Genomic DNA, 16597 nt, shown 5'->3' with positions numbered 1-16597 from the left:
TTCTAATATCATATATATAGATATATATATATATATATATATATATATATATGCAAACAAATCAGACATCAACACATGAAAAAATCCCAAACACATTACAGAATAAATCAATGTACTCACCAGTCATCAGGGATAGTATCAACTACAATAATGAAGATATAACAAACACATAAGATCCCTTGAACAAGGTATAATAATTCGCACCAATATTTAACTTCCCCCAAAACTAAGCACATATGATAAATATCTCCTATTTCTTTGCCATTAGGAGGGCAGGCTGGCTAATTTTCGTGTTGTAACACTGACAACTAACACACTGTACTTATTTGAAGGGGTGATTTGTACAATAATTGGTGTGTTCTGTGAACTCGATAACATGTACCTGAAGTATCTTTGCGCCACAGAGTCCCGCAGCTGGTATCCCCTCCGGCATTCAGGGGCGCGGGATGGGCGCATGGGCGGATCTTGCGGCTCAGATGGTACCTCCCACTCATCAAAGGGTATCTCACGCCGCACAGCAATGTTGTGGAAAAATATACACAGGCCCACGATCCTCGACACCATTTCAGGCGCATATTGTAAGTCACCACCAGTGCGGTGGAGCACTCTAAATCGACCTTTTAAAAGGCCAATTGAGCGCTCCACCACTTGCCTGGTGGCAACATGCGCCCGATTGAATGCCTCCTGTGGGCCCGGTGCTGGGTAGCTGTACGGCGTAAGTAGCCAGGGCGTACATGGGTAACCGGAGTCACCCAGAACCCACGCATCACGGCCTTCCAGCTCTTGTAGTCTTTGCCATATCCCGGTTTGTCGGATGACATGAGAGTCATGGGCACTTCCGGGAAACTTCGAGTTGAAGGCGACAATCTCCATGGATGGGCCACATACCACCATCACGTTCAGTGAGTGGAACAATTTGCGGTTCCTATATATCTTCTCACTTCGAGATGGAGGCACAAATGGTACATGGGTGCCATCCACAGCCCCTATCACATTAGGGAAGCCAGCAATTTGATGGAAGGCCTGCTGGCTTCTGCGCAGGGTCTCGGTGGCAAATGTCATGGCCATGAAGTGCCCCTTGCGCCTGAACATGGCCGACGTCACACGCCTCAGGATTCGGCAGAAGGCCGGCTGAGATATTCCAGCAAGTACTGCCACTACTTGTTGGAATGATCCTGAGGCGCAGAAATGCAACACCGCCAGCAGCTGTGTGTGAGGCGGAATTGCTGTCGTGATCCCGTGTAGAGGTTCCAAATCACTCTGAATTAGGGTGAGCAGATCCAGAATTACATGTGGGGGTAACCGGTACCTAGTAAGTACCTCATCATCGGGCATAGCAAACAGAGTCACCCGTGTGCGATAGATTCTAGCACGTCCTGGCCTCCTTGGGCGACGAGTGGGGAGAGCCGCAAGTGCCCTTAGCCTCCTCTCCATGTAGCGCAGAATAGCTTCTGCAACCTATAAAGAAATGAACATAAATACTGATGCACCTATGCACATAATGGCCATATCCCACTACAAATTGATTTGTAGCCTTCAATACGTACAATAGATGGCCGCCCCGTGTAATCCCGCAGATCCATTTGACTCTCTAATGATGACACAATAATATGAACTCAATACACACCGTCCAAAACACACATATAAAGGTGTCAGCATTTTTTGCCGACATCATGTACTATGAGACATTTCATCTATTGCTGGGACATGTTGTCCTGCAATAGATGAACCCACACATGTTTAAGACCTGTGAGTGAAATAGTGAACATGTGACATGTTGCAATAATGATACACGCACTTTGCTGGCCCAACAATCTGTAGTCAGTGAGGCAATGGTGCATACATTCATACACTTACATTGTTAATGGATATCATATCTACAAGGAGCATGGAAGAGCTTACCTTAGACCCTGACAAGTCCAGATCTGGAGACAAATGATTCTAGCAGCAACTCACTATTTATAGGGCTCTCACATGTGTGGTCTATAACAGTAGAGATGAGTATTGCATGATTTGTGGCCTGGATTATCTAAGGGATTGGGCTACTTTTAGCTTGCAATAAAACGCCACAATACCACAGTAGTCATAATTCAAATGTCATGTCATGCTAGCAAATAGCATGTGTATTGTGCAATAGTCACAGGTTTATCAGAAGATTCTATGCAATGTTAGCATTGGTGACCAGTATTTCATGTAGAACTTTCGCCAGGTTTTACACAATGGAATTTCCGCCACCGTATGCGGCGCGAAAAAACAGCGACGTACGCTCACGCACGGAACGCAGCTGCCGCTGATGTCCGCCAAACAGGATACACAAACAGTATATAAAGGTCTATTAGAAGCTGACAATGTTGTTGCTAACATGTCTGGATCCCAACCAGAGCTGGACCCAGAGCTGCAGCAACTTTTTCACCAGATGGACTCCAGCACCACCTATGTGCCACTGCACATGCAGGCAGTGGGTAATGAGGAGGCTGCTGGCCCTTCTACAGCAGGGCAAGCTGCACCTGACCATTCTACAGCAGGGCAACCTACACCTGGCCCTTCTGCAGCAGCCCAACCTGCAGCTGGCTCATATGCACCATCAGCAGAATTGGTTGGAACACAACCGGGGACTTCACAAGGTAGTAGCATGGCCAGCACTTCAAGTGCAGCGACTGGTGCCAGGGGGCGTGGCCAGGGACGTGGCAAGGGGCGAGCCAGTGCAACAGCGGAACCACCCAAAAAAAATAAGGCATATGAAGCACAGGAGCTGGCCATCCTGGTTCCCCGAGCACGTGATTGGATAGAGTGTCCATCCGAGAAGCTGACACACACACGCAGATGGAAGATTTGGGAACAGATAACGGCAGAGATTAATGAAGTAGCGCCACAAGTTCGTGAGGCCGACCATGTGAAGAAGAGGCAAGTTGTTTTGTGATACATGTGGCCAGTAATAGACAAGTAATGATTGAATTGATGCTTAGATGCATTTAGCAAATGGCCCGTGAGGTTGTTACGATACACATACATTATTGCCATGTTATTTTGTTGAGAGTTAGAGTAGGGTGATTGTGAATGTGTATTGTAACGGTTGATATCATAGTTGCATGTAATATTATATATGGGACATTAATCACATGTTGTAATATGTAGCACAGAGCAATGGCTGCAACAGCTAACATTGGGAGTGACATGTATTAATATGTCAACTTACATTGCAGGTGGCAGGACTTCAAAACCAACCTGAAGAGGAAGATGACCAAGCGGTGGGAACACAGCCAGACATCTGGGGCCGGGCCCATGCCATCAGGGCTAGAGCTCACCCCCCTGGAGGTGATGGCCGAGAGCTGTATAGCAGTTGAGGAGATCAGGGGGGTGAGCACGATGGATAGCGAGGCCCCAGCTGAAGTGTTTGCGTCTTTTCTGGAAGGTAAATATTGGTCATGCCATAAACTTGTGCAAGTAATTATCGTAGAATGTCTCCTAATTGTGTTTATCTTTTCCCACAGACACCCCACCGCTTGGTGAGGACTCTGCTCAGGAGGTGGAGGAGTCCGTGCCACCTGGCCCCAGAGGTAGGCCTGTGCAGCAGCAGGCATCGGCCCAAGCCGATTTGGCCGCCTTGGCCCAGGTGCTTGGGGACATCAACCAGCAGGGAGACTTGGCATCAGAACGGGTGCGTAGGACCGAGGAGATCCTGGCGAGCTTGGTCAGCACCCAGCAGTCCATGGCTGCGAGCATGCAGGCCATGGCTGCAAGTGCTCAGGTGCTGGCCGAGCAAGCCACCCGCCAAAATGATCTCCTCCTCCACCATAATGAGCTTATGGTGGAGCTGATTACCAGCAACAGGGTCCTAATGTCATCCGTTTCTGGTGCATTACCACCGGAAACACTCCCTGCTGGCAGGAGGGGTAGACCAGCCAACCCCTCCACATCATCTGCTCCACCTGCCCCAGCATCTGGCCGTCCCCGAAGAGCTGCTGCACAGGCCAAGGAGCCTACCAAGGCCAAACGTGGTCGGAAATGAACTTGTGGCTGCATTAATCTCCGCCGTTATGTGTTCCCAAATCTTCCATTGTGCTGTGTGTGTCAGCTTCTTGTGTCCAATCACGTGCTGAGGGTAACCAGATGAGCCCTTGCTTCATATGTCCTTAGTGGTTCCCCTGTTGCCCTCTTTTGCCTGCCATTACTGTCAGCTGTACTTGAAGTGATGGCCATGGTACTATCTTGTGAAGTCCCCGGTTGTGTTCCAAATGATTCTGCTGATGGTGCATATGAGCCAGCTGCAGGTTGGCCTGCTGCAGAAGGGCCAGGTGTAGGGTGCCCTGCTGTTGAATGGTCAGGTGCAGCTTGCCCTGCTGTAGAAGGGCCAGCAGCCTCCTCATTTCCCACTGGCTGCATGTGCAGTGGCACATAGGAGGTGCTGGAGTCCATCTGTGTGCAATTATATATGTTTTGTATTATTATTTATTTTGCAGCATTCCTGCCATGTTGTTTATTGTTTGTATGTATTATTTTATGGTCTTTGCATCACACTGGCATTGAGTGTGACATGAATATAAATAAATGTGTTTACTTTACCCAAAATGTGTGGTTTCATGAGTACATGTCGAATACACATGTGTATTGATAGTATTAATATTCTGTCATGTCCATTGTTAGCAGTTTGAAAGGTCTGACAAGTACAGCATATGTGGGGGACTAGTAAGGTTTCCTTGAAGCAGCAATGGTTTCAATTAAAGCACTGACAAGCGGCCTATTAGTGAGTAATGAGTAAAGGAGTAGATTCTATTGGGTTCAGGTGTTAATGGTTGTAGTCATTAGGCGTACGTTCGCCTACCGCATGAACGAGTGGTGTCCGCAAAGCAATAGTACACTTGTGGACACCGCACATTTCTGCCCTTTTTGATCGCGTGCATTCGGAGTGGTTTCCGAATGTACGCCCCCCAACATAAGTGTACTCCCCCGTGTCCGCCCATGTTTCCGCCCCGTTTTGCCCACTTTGAAACTACGCCCATGTGTCATTCCGCATGACGCCCATAATACGCCCCTATTTCCCGAATGATAGCGGTGAACAGTTCTGGACGGGATTTGGCCGAACTGGTACCGAGTCAATGCGTGGCACATGCGCGTGGCGTTCTCCACGCATGTGCAGACGCCGTAAAGACGCGATCCGAAAGTATGCGGTAAAGTCCGCGTCAATCAGAATAAGGGCCCATGTTTTGGAGCAGTATCAGAGGCTAGGTGTGTAATAAAGTGTTCAAGATTGGTTACTAATACCATTCAGTGAGCTGGGGGAAAAAATGTCTTGTTTTACTTATTCAGTATTAACCCCTCCCTTGCATGCACCTGAGTAGTATTACTGAACTAATTGAGCATCTACCACTATCCATGTGTAATCAGCAGCACCTGTGATTTACTGATATATGTGTTTCCAGGGCAGAGTGTAAATTCTCTTGATGGAAGTGATAGGCCGGGGTGTGGGCTATGGTAGGGACCAGTGGCGTCACTAGGCAGGTGCGGGCCACACCGGTGTCACCAGTCTCTAGGGTGACACCTGCAGAGGAGATGGAGCTGTGTCCCCAGCGGGTGTGTCCCGCTGGGGACACAGCTCCATCTCCTCTGCAGGTGTCACCCCAGATAGCGCTGGGATCAAAGACAGACAGTCTGAGCGGGGGGGGGGGGGCGACGCTGCGGAGGAGAGAGGCGGCGATTTGAAATTGGCACCTTTGTGGCCGCCAATGGAAAATGCCGCCCGCGGCGTTTAAACACTGGCCCATTTGGGAGCCAATCACGGCTCCCAAATGGCGAGCCAATCGGAAACGGCCGCGGCGAGCCAATCAGCGCTCGCCGCGCCGTACTCTGCCCCGCCTCCGCGTCTGACGTCAGACGCTGCCGGGAGGCAAAGGAGGAAGCACCCACGCCGGCGGAGCGCTCCAGCTGAAAATAGCTGGAGGAAGAGGGCGACGGAGAGAAGAGCTCCGGCGGCCGCTGAAGAGGCCAGAAGATGCCGGGAACAAGCCAGAAGATCTCCGGCGCCTCCTGGAGGAAGAAAGGAAGCGGCGCCGCCGCTGGCCAGGACAGCGGCAGAAGAAAGAAGATGGCGGCCAGCAGGGGTGGAGAGCAGAAGAGCTGATGAAGCTCCCCCCTGCGGCCTCTCCCAACCCCAGGTAGCGGCCCTTGAGCCACCTACCCCTACCCTAGACCACCGGGTGTCGGGCACTAGGCCCGTGGGTACTTTCAGGCCCCTACGGCCTGTTGGCATTGTAGTCGGGCCCTCTTGGCCCGGGGGCATATAATTGTTGGGCCCTCCTGGCCCTTTGTTTATTTGGTTGGGTCCTCCTGGCCCAAGGACTCCCAGGTGGCCCCACTAGGTCGGGCATTAGGCCCGTGGCGCCAATTAGCCGGGCACTAGGCCCGTGGCACCACAGCCGGGCGCTAGGCCCCCCATAATTGGCATCATGGTGTGCAGTGTAATGGGCATCACACTGTTGTAATGGGCATCATGCTGCGCAGTGTAATTGGCATCACGATGCACGGCGTAATGGGCATTGTGGTGTAATGGGCATCACAGTGTGCGGCGTATTGTGTAATTGGCATCAGGGTGTAAGGTGTAATGGGCATCAGGGTGTGTGGCGTTTTGTGTCATTGGCATCACGGTGTGTGGGGTAATTATGGGCATCATGGTGTGCAGTGTAATGGGCATCACGGTGTGCAGCGTATTGTGTGATTGACATTACGGTGTGCAGCGTAATGGGCATCATGGTGTTCAGTGTAATGGGCATCACGGTGTGCGGCTTATTGTGTAATTGGCATCACTGTGTGCGGCATAATGTGTAATTGGCATTACGGATAAACAGTGTTTAATGATTTAAGTAGCCTGTAAAAATGCAGGGACTGATCTATCAATCAATTTATACAGCACTGCTATAATACTGGAAGATTGGAATAGGTGTGCTGACTCAATCTGCAAGCACACAGTACAATCACGGTACAGACCACGCCCCCTGCTGATACCCAATTTTGTTTATTTAAAAAAAATGTGGGGGGGGGGGTGACACCATGAGTTACTTCACCGGGTGACACCAACCCTAGTGACGCCACTGGTAGGGACCACTACAGCATTTGCATTTGCAAGCATTTGTTTATGCTGTGATTATCTGTATGCTACTGCCTGTAACTACACTTGCCTATGGAATTCATCTGGTATGCTCTGGGCCGCCAAGAGAAATTATGGGCCCCGGTACAACAACTTCCTGGGGCCCCCATGGGTGGAGATCCCCGCACACTCTGCAGACCTTGTGTTACGCCACTGCTTCCAAGGTGGATACACGTACAAAAATTTACACTGTAATGTCTATTACACATGTCACACATCCATTACATATTATACCACATGCCATAATGCTCATTACACGTTATGCCACACACCGTAATGCTCATTGCATATTAAGAAGTTAACATGCTCTACCAGGGGTTAACATTCTGTGCCAGGGATTAACCTGTCTGCCCTGATTTACATGCTCTGCCAGGGGTTACATGCTCTTTGCAAAGTATTTACACATACCCTCCAACATGGCCCATTTCATTAGGTACAAAGGGCAAGATGTATCAAGCTTCAAAAAGTGATAAAGTACAGAGTGATAAACAACCAGCCAATCAGCACTTCCCTGTAATTTTTCGAACCCAGTCTGTAACATGAAAGGCAGGAGCTGATTGGCTGACTGTTTATCACTTTCCACTTTATCACTTTTTGAAGCTTGATACATCTGGGCCACTATGCTCTGTTCTTGGACTTCCCTGCCAGTGGCAATTACAGATGTGAGCCTGCAGCACAGTCCAATATTCAAAAGGGGGGGTCACATATACTGCCACCCCAAGCATCACTGTCCTGGACTCACTGGCAGTTGATGTGACTGCCCCTCTTTGAATTTTGGACTGTGCTGGAGGACCAACCTCTGTAACTACCACTGGCAGGGAAGTCCAGGAACAGAGCATTTTGTACCTAATGGAATGGGTTATGTTAGGGGTACTTGCCACCAAATAAAAAAAAAACCTGTGTGTCCAGACCAGGGCCCCCTGACAGGCCCGGGCCCGGGTAAATTGTACCTGCTCCCCCCCTCTCTCGGCACCCCTGGGTATGCTGTGACCTGCTTTAAAATAAAGATCAAAGTCGTAATTTGAATCCCTGTGTATGTGATCCTTGTCACACTACTTAATCTGTTTGGATTCTTCTGGATTTTTGACCTGATTTCTGGCGGGTCTCCACTGACATGTCCCCGTTTCCACTGCCCTGTTTTCCCGGGTTTTTACTAATACCACTGAAATTGGAAACCTGGGAAAGCAGGACAGCAGGTGGGCACCGTGTATGTAATTGGAAAAGAGAGTAAAAAATTGCTATATTCGAAAAAGTTTCTAAAGCAAGAAACAGGAGCTGAAGGTACACTTTTACATTCTTTTACAACATTTAAGTGCAAAACTTTAATGAAAACAATTCAGTGGTGGGGGGTGGGGAAGGCGGACACTTCTGTATTAGCCTAATTGGATCATGACATATATCTCCAATATTATCTGCAGTAACCCCTACATTCTGGTGATACTGTATATTTTGTGCATCTCCCAGGAAATGGATGCTGTGAGAAATTTCCCATAAAATGAGTTTGATAAATATTTCTAGCAAAGTGATTTGTATCGCTACATCGCCACCTGGTGATAACATTTGTAACTGTTTTTTTTATTATTTTTTTTTTAAATAAGTGGCTATGGAATCCTCTGCAATACCTCTATTACATGCATAAAATAGAATGTTCAAAGAAAGGATACTTTCATATTAATAGGCCCATACTGTATATATATATATTATGAATGAATAGTTTATGGGGTGTTTTTTTCTGGCTGCACATATTACTATTAGTTATTTTATCTTTATATTTTGAGAACCAGCAGGCTCCCTTACACAGCTGTAGTGCTAGTGCTTTTTTTATTCTGTTTTGTTATACATAATAAAAAATACAGAGGAAATAATACCAGAGTTGTCAGATTATATACATGGGTGTATAATAATTCAATTTTTTTTATAATATTATGCTAGTATGTTAAAGAGGATTAAAAGGTATTGAAAATACAATTATTACAGGGTGTGTCTAGATAGACAGTGAAATAGGTCTACCCCAAAAGGTTGACATGGTCATATGGGCGACATGAAAAAAACATGAAAAGGTTGCAATGGACATGGACCCTCAATCAGTGTAACGCGTACCCTTGCATGGCCCCATACATTAGTCGGACTTGTCTTAAGGGCAAGTGGGACCTTATTTACCTTGAGGAGCCCCGGCAGCTCCCAGGGAGGGCTCAAATCGGACTTGGCATTGATGCAAATATTTTTTTTAACATGCAATAAATTCGATTAAACACATGTAAAATCTCAAGAGCTACCGGGGGAGTCCAAGGGAAGTCGGTTGCGATACATTGCGGGTGCTAAACAGCACATGCAATGTGCCATTGATGGCTGTATATAAGATTAATCTTATGTGCAGCACGTCCGACCTCCGGACCATGTGCATCGGAGTCAAACACATGCAATTTGGCCCAATTTCTCATACCGATCCGTCAGGGTCGGGCCGATTCACACTTGTGTATGGGGGCCTTAACATGTTTCACATACATTGTTCACAATTGGTTGGTATATGGGGGCCCTTAAATATTTTTGCTATGGGGCCTACAAATATCTAGTTATGGCACTGTGTGGATATAGGGGTCAGGCCACCCATGGGCAAACCATCATTTGAAGACCGTAAGTGTGGCTTTTCTTAAAGGCAGTGCTGCTGTAACTACCCATTTCTGTGCCATGGGAATGCTGTCTTTCTGTGTATGGCCTCCAATGTGAGCAACAGAGCAAACCACATTCAGCAACATTCCAGTGACTCTCCCATAAGATGCGTCATCCCTGTACAGATGAATTACCACCCTCAGGGGTAGATTTATTAATATTCCCTTACCGTTCCTTAAGGGCGCAGGTTCGCTTCACCACTTTATCGTGGTGAAGAGAACCTGACTTTCGCCCGAATTTATTATTGTGTGGCCGCACGTTATGGGAGTGCGTTATACCCTCCTGCCGGGGATACGTTCCCTCCCATAACGAATGATGGGTTGGCGTCCGGCGGCGTCTTCTGCGCATGCGCCGGATATCTTGGTCTCGTATTGTGTGTCCGGCGCATGCGCAGTTTACAAAGGCAGATGGCGGGAAGACAGAGGTGTGCGCACGCCGAGCTGGAGGCTGCACAATTACCTCAGCCGCCGGCTACTCAATGTATGTACAGCAATAAAGTTTTTTGAAAGTGACAAAAAAAAAACCCAACCAAAGCCTGCAACGCCAGATCTGTCTGGCGTTAGAGACAGGAGCGCAAAGCCGCAGGGAGGGGGATAGCGACGCATAGTAAATCAGGAATGCCTATATAGCGCTGTGCTTGAAAAAGTACATGCGCTGTGTCACAACCCCCGCACCGCCGCCGAAACACCACCCGCACAGCGGGTTTGATAGATGTGGGGAAGCGCTATCCCCTGCTTTAGCGCACGGGGATAGCGCATATACCCCATAGCGCAGTGTGATAAATCTACCCCTCAGTCACTGCCTGGAAAATGATACTAATATATTTCAGAGACCATGAATCTGATGGGGTTATGCAGAGTTGATCGCAGTTATGAGAATTCGCAATTCTATAGATTATTGATTGACTGCAGATGTGTACAGATTATAGCGCACATGCGCAAGGCCAAATAGTGACAGAAATAGTGAACATGTCTTATTACATTCCCCAGGCTATTTGATGGACAAAGGAGTGTTCAAAAAAAGGCAGACGTGCCCAGGTGTTTTACGGGAGGGTGCGTAATGTCAGAATGGCCTGAATTAGGCCCTGAATCAATACTACAACTCTGTGCCCTAAATATTGGGATGCATGCATGTTGTGGCTTAGGTAGGGTACACACTATACAATGTGTGTGCCTGCGCAATGGTACCTGACCTTGGCAAGTGCAAGAATATGCATGTCATTCTTGTGCCGGGGCCATGCTAATCTTCTCTGTATCATTCCAATTTTAGCATATGTGCTGCCAAAGCTGCACACTTGCTGTGCACACATGCTGATGCTAGCAGTGACAGGGCGGACATGCATTTGGCAAAATGGCCCTCATCAGCAATGTCTTCTGTCTACCTAGCTGTAAACTGGGAACACACTGGATCGATATGTACACAGCCCATATGGACTTAAAATCGCCCCAAAACGACATATCAGACTGATATCGCTCTTGGGCCAAATGTACTAAGCTTGAAAAGTGATATAATTGAGAGTGATAAACTACCAGTAATTCAGTTCCTGTCATATTACATGCTGTGTTTGAAAAATGACAGTTAAGAGCCATTTGGCTGGTGGTTTATCACTCTCCATTTTATCACTTTTTAAGGATTACCACATCTAGGGCCAGATGCACTAAGCGAGTGGTTCCCAACCTTTTTTCTCTCCCGTACCCCTTGATTAGGCTTTTCATTGATGAGTACCCCTCCTCTCAATTTAAAATATAGACAGTACTTACGATTGGAGTGGAAGTGAGCATTATGCTAGGGTTGCCAACCATCCCGGAATGGCCGGGAGGATCCCGAAAATCATGTCCCCCTCCCAGCCCCCCGGAAAGGTGGGCAACCCTCCCGGATTCCGGCGGACCCCCTTCCGCCCCTCATGTAACTGGTTGAAGAAGCTTTAAATTGCCGCGATTTGCGGATTTTCTGCGGAAGTGGACGGGGCTAAATACGTGTATTTAGCCCACTCCCTCTTTAGAGAACCGCATATAGCGGGATTTGCATTACTGGGGGCAGGGACTGATGATGTCTCCAACAGGCCCCGCCCCCAGAAGTGATGCTGACAGTCTCCTCTCTGGGGTTCTCCCAGAGAGGAGACTGTAAAAGTTGGCAACCCTGGTTATGCGTATCCTTATGCATGTCCTTATATTAGGAGTAGCGGCGTAGTGTGTGGTCAGGAATCGTTCCCTTCCGTGTCTGGCTGCTGGCTGTGTACTGTCTCCAGGGTCCCCACTAACACCTGTAGGATTAATGCCGCTGCTTCCTCCATCCATGTCTGCTGGGCAGATGATCGCAGACGTCTGAGGGCAGCATGGGAAGCTTCCAGTGGAATGCTGGTCGGGCAAAAGCACAAGGAGACACTGATGATGCTGAAGACAGAATCGTAAGTGACACTATATGGTTCTTCTTCATGGCAATGGGTCTTCTTCTGCCATCAAAAGACTTTTTCATCTTCCGCCATTGCCAATATTATTTTCAAGTACCCCCAACTGGTCTGCAGAGAACCCCCATGGGTACTAGTACTCCAGGTTGGGAACCACTGCACTAAGCTTCAAAAGTGATCAAATGGAGAGTGATATACAGCCAGCCAATCAGCTCCTACCTGCCATGTCACAGACTGTGGGCCAGATTCTCTAAGCTTCAAAGGTGATAAAATGGAGAGTGATAAACAACCAGCCAATCAGCTCCTACCTGCCATGTCACAGACTGTGTTTGAAAAATGTCAGGCAGGAGCTGATTGGCTGGCTGTTTATCACTCTCTATTTTATCACTTTTGAAGCTTAGAGAATCTGGCCCTGTGTTTGAAAAATGTCAGACAGGAACTGATTGGTTAGTTGTTTATCACTCATAATTTTATCTTTTTTTTGAAGCTTTATGCATCTGGCCCTTAGTTTGAACTTGTCTTTAGGAAAACATAGCAGCACTGACATCTGAAATCATTTTTTTTCTCCAAACATCAAATTTATGGCCAAAGACTCGTTAACCCTTGCAAAACTACACAGACTTTTTCAAAATGGTTAAGGGGGAGATTCTCTAAGCGAAAAATGCGGTAAAAACCCCGTTATCTGGGTTTTTACCGCATTTTGGGATGCTGTAAGCATCCCCCGCCGGGTTAACGCGGCGGGGAGCATCGCCAGAAAAATCTGGCGATGCCCCATAGAAGCCAATGGGCTTCTACCGCAACCCTCCGCCACCCCGCGCCGACCCCTCCCCCCTCACCTGTGTCCGGGCAGCACAGAGCTGTGCTGCCTGGACCTGTGACCTCCTCCCTGCACTGATCCTCTTCCGGGTGCAGGGAGGAGGAGAGCCGGGCGCAGCAGCAGCAGCGCCGGGTGTGGGAGGGAGGGGGGAGCCGCCGGGACCTGCTGGGACCCGGCGACTCTCACCGCAAAGGACAGCTCTTAACGCAAGAGCTGTCCTTTGCTATAATTATCGCATATGTTACAACATATGCGATAATTATAAATGCGAAGGGCGGCGAAGGGGGGCGGAGATTCATAGAGAATATCCCACTAAATATGGTAAATGTGCCCACTTTGCCAGCATATTATCTTCCCAAACCAGCGTTGGGCTTGTGGGTCATATACTAGTGATCCCCTCTGTTAATTCCGTTACATTTGTAGCCCAAGGCTCGTTAGACTGAATATTGTGAATAATAAGCTGTAGTTGGAAGAAGAGAACAAGAAGCTGGCCAAATAACAAGCTACAGTAACCTCAGCCTCGTATAATTTCTACAGCAGCAACATCCGTGTGCACATAATGATGATGGCATTGGCAGCCACACCACACACCAGCTCCAGCACCTGACCACCTGACCACACAGTGAGTGACCAGCCGTCCCAGCGCCTGCCTCCTCCTCCTCCCGCTATGCCGGGCCCTCCCTCCTCTCTCCATGCTCCTGTCAGACTCAGTGCAGCTTGGGAGGAGATGACGAGATGACGAGAGGGCGGCTGCTGAGGAGGATGGAGCCGATGCACCAGAGCACGGAGCTACCACCTCTGTGGTGTATAATAATAACCCTGTCATTCTGCGTATACAGCGGTCATGCCCAGACTGACAGCCCGCGCCCCATCCGGCCATACGACGTGCTGCTGAAGCAAAACCTAGGTGAGAGTGGTGTGGGCATGCAGGTACCTGGCGGTGCTGTGTGTAGGCTTATAGTCCAAATGTTGAGGTGCTTTATGTGGGCATACTGGGATAATGTGCATGTGTGGGCATGCCATCTAAATGTGGGGAGCTGCGTGTGGTCATGTCCCCTAAATATGTGTGGCATAGGATATTGTGGCATGTTGACCATGTGCAGGGCCCTGTGTATGGGCATGCTGGCTGTTTGTGGGCATGACGACTATGTGCTTGGCGCTGTATGTGTGCTTGGCACTGTGTATTGGCTTGCTGGTATGTGCAGGGCACTGCTCTATGTATGTACATGCAGGCCAAGTGTGAGATGTAATAGGGGGCTGTTTTTTAGATCGGTAAAAAAAATCGGTACTTGTTTCGTAGCACGGCGCCACCGATTTTGATTGTATCCATCGGGTCGGAAAAATCGGGTCGATTGCATGCCAACCAAGTCGCATGCGATTCAATGGAAAATGGTCCCTGAGACCCGATTTTACATTGATTTCAATGTAAAAAGGCCCAAAACCCCCCATTTTAATAACAACCCCCCCCCTCATGTTTCAAATGCCCCCCCCCCCCACCATTGTTAATGCCACCCCACTTTTGACGCCAACCCGAAGCGTGGCGAGCGCAGCAGTACGCGTCCTCCGACCTTTTCATACCCCTACTATCCACGTCGGCGTGGAGTTGAATTTATATAGTGTGGCGAGCCACCGAGGCCGAAGCGCGGCGAGCGGACGCAGATACCTTCACAGGTATCCGCGTCCCTTCGCGGGCTTCACAGGTATCCGCTGCGCTCGCCACGCTTCGGGCTCGGTGGCTCGTTGCGCTCGCCACACTATATAAAATCAACTCCACGCCGACGTGGATAGTAGGGGTATGAAAAGGTCAGAGGACGCGTGGCGTTAACAATGGGGGAGGGCATTAAACATACTTTTTAACCATATTCAATGTGAAATGGGCCATATTGGCCCATTTCACATTGTCACCTATGTAAAATCGGGTTGATCACATTGCGGGCCATTATAATGGCCCGCGATCAACCCGATTTTCACTTTTAAAATAATTTGACATTGTTTCCTATGGGAAAATCGCGTTGATTGCGTCGGTCGCAGGGCCGCAATGGACGCGATCAGCCCGATTTTGTCTTTCACCGGCAAATTAGCTGGTGATTGACACAAAATCGGGTCCATCGCGTTGATTGTATGCCTTAAGTGCCTTAAACTTAAGGCATACAATCAACGAGATGGGCGCCGTGCTAGGAAACAAGTACCAAAAAATCAAACATGTAAACTACTGGAGGAGGTGAGTATACCTTTTTTTTTATTTACAGGTACACCATGAATATTTCGGTACTTGTTTCTTAGCACGGCGCCCATCGCATCATATACCATAAGCCTTACAATGGTATGCGATGCGACACGATGGCACCCGATGTTATACAATTTTAAAATCATATACCATGTATATGGCATACAATGCAATGGTATACGATTTTAAATTGTATAAGCACCGTAATGGGTGCTTACAATGATAAAAGCACCCCCACTATCAACGCCAACCCGAAGCGTGGCGAGCGCAGCGGTACGTGTCCTCCGACCTTTTCATACCCCCACCATCCACGTCGGCGTGGAGTTGATTTTATATAGTGTGGCGAGCCCGAAGCGTGGCGAGTGCACGCGGAATACATGTAAAGTAATATGAGTCCGCTCGCCACGCTTCGGGCACGGTGTCTCGCTGCGCTCACAACACAATATAAAATCAACTCCACACCGATGTGGTTAGTGGGGGTATGAAAAGGTCGGAGGATGCGTACCGCCGCCCCTCGCGGGTTTGCTGTGCTCGCCACGCTTCGGGTTGGCGTTGATAGTGGGGGGTGCATTTAACATTGTAAGCACCCATTATGGTGCTTATACAATTAAAAATCGTATAGGGGGACCATTTAACATTGAAAAAACCCATTAGGGTGCTTATACAATTTAAAATTGCATCACATGCGGGCATATGGCATGCGATGCGATACAATTTATAAGATGCCATACGACTGAATATCGTAGGTGCCGTGCTAGGAAACAAGGGTACTTGTTTCCTAGCATGGCCACACCGATTTTGATCGGGTTGGCTGGTCGGAAAAAATTGCGTCGGTCGCATCGCATGCGACCAAATCGCATGCGATGCGACCGACGCGATGGACCCGATTTTCATATTGATTATTTACAATTTACACTCCTCCGGCAATTTAGAAGTCTAGATTTAGACGTCTAAATTCAGACTCCCTGCAGTCCTGCGCACCGCTGACAACCCGGCAATTTACACTCCTCCGGCAATTTAGAAGTCTAGACTGCTAAGATGGGGGCATCTAAATTTAGTAGGGTCTAGGGGTACACTATTAAACCTGTTCACAATGACACTAGTCGACGTAACAGCGGTCGACCTTGTTAATTCCACTATCCACGCCAACCCGAAGCGTTTTTAACAGTCGTGATCCCGACGTCGGGTTAATGACTGTCGGGATCCTGACTGTCGGGACCCGACAGTGGCAGATGCAGGAGCAGAGCTTTAGGTAAGTATAGTGCTGTGTTGCATGATGGGTAAGTGGCATTACCGTGGGTATTACCGTATGTGCAAGGGGCAATGTTTTATTTT

The 16597-nt window shown here is 48.5% G+C and overlaps 1 non-coding gene across 1 annotated transcript; it reads right to left on the bottom strand.

Annotated features, from left to right (window-relative positions):
• Positions 1 to 10997: 10997 nt before the first annotated feature.
• On the bottom strand, positions 10998 to 11103 carry LOC146045504 (U6 spliceosomal RNA). The gene has a single exon (XR_014465452.1). It is a non-coding gene; the product is annotated as a U6 spliceosomal RNA (small nuclear RNA).
• Positions 11104 to 16597: the final 5494 nt, after the last annotated feature.

Source organism: Crinia signifera, chromosome 1 (genome assembly GCF_055691185.1).
Source record: "Crinia signifera chromosome 1, ASM5569118v1, whole genome shotgun sequence".
NCBI classification, from domain to species: Eukaryota; Metazoa; Chordata; class Amphibia; order Anura; family Myobatrachidae; genus Crinia; species Crinia signifera.
The sequence above is the reverse complement of the archived record's forward strand: the minus strand, read 5'-3'. Positions and strand labels throughout refer to the sequence as shown.